The sequence below is a fragment of the Musca vetustissima genome, unplaced genomic scaffold (genome assembly GCF_032173495.1).
Source record: "Musca vetustissima isolate MV318-11 ecotype Yass unplaced genomic scaffold, APGP_CSIRO_Mvet_v1 utg5799, whole genome shotgun sequence".
NCBI classification, from domain to species: domain Eukaryota; kingdom Metazoa; phylum Arthropoda; class Insecta; order Diptera; family Muscidae; genus Musca; species Musca vetustissima.
In genome coordinates, this window is record NW_026884404.1 from 384,235 (window position 1) to 384,910 (window position 676).

Genomic DNA, 676 nt, shown 5'->3' on the forward strand with positions numbered 1-676 from the left:
ATAAATATATAAAATATATAGAAGAGAATCGTTGTCTCTAGACGTGCTGTGAGTTGTCTTTATAGACGAGCTACATGCCATTTTTCTAATCGTTTTAGACAAACTGAAGGAAATCTTTATAGACTAGGAAAAATAAGTCTTCTGTCTATACTGAAGAGCTGTCTTTATATACGAGCTGAAGGGAGTGTCTGTAGATGCGTAGAAGTAAGTCTCTGTAAACGAGTAAGTCTTTTTATGGACGAGATGAGGGGAGTCTTTACGGACGAGCTGCAGCAAATAAGTGGAGTCTCCATTAACCTTTGTAGACGAACTGAAGAAAGTATTTTTTGAGAAACATTCGAATGAAGAAAAAAATTCGAATGAAATTGTGGATTTAAAAAAAATGGATATGATTTTCAATGTCTAGAACTAAAAATATACTTTTAAAACAGTAAGGAAATTAGTAAAGTCGGACGGGGCCGACTATATGATACCCTTCACCACTTTGGGTATATTCAATAGATGAATCCTAACAAATATAAATGCGACACAGATATAAAGGACCATTAATATGAAAATGGATCCATAAATGGATCGTCTTATAATGGGACAAAATTATGTAAATCAATTTAAAGCAAATATAAATCCGGGTGTGCGATTGGATAAATATGAGCAGTTTGGTAAACCATTTACTAAA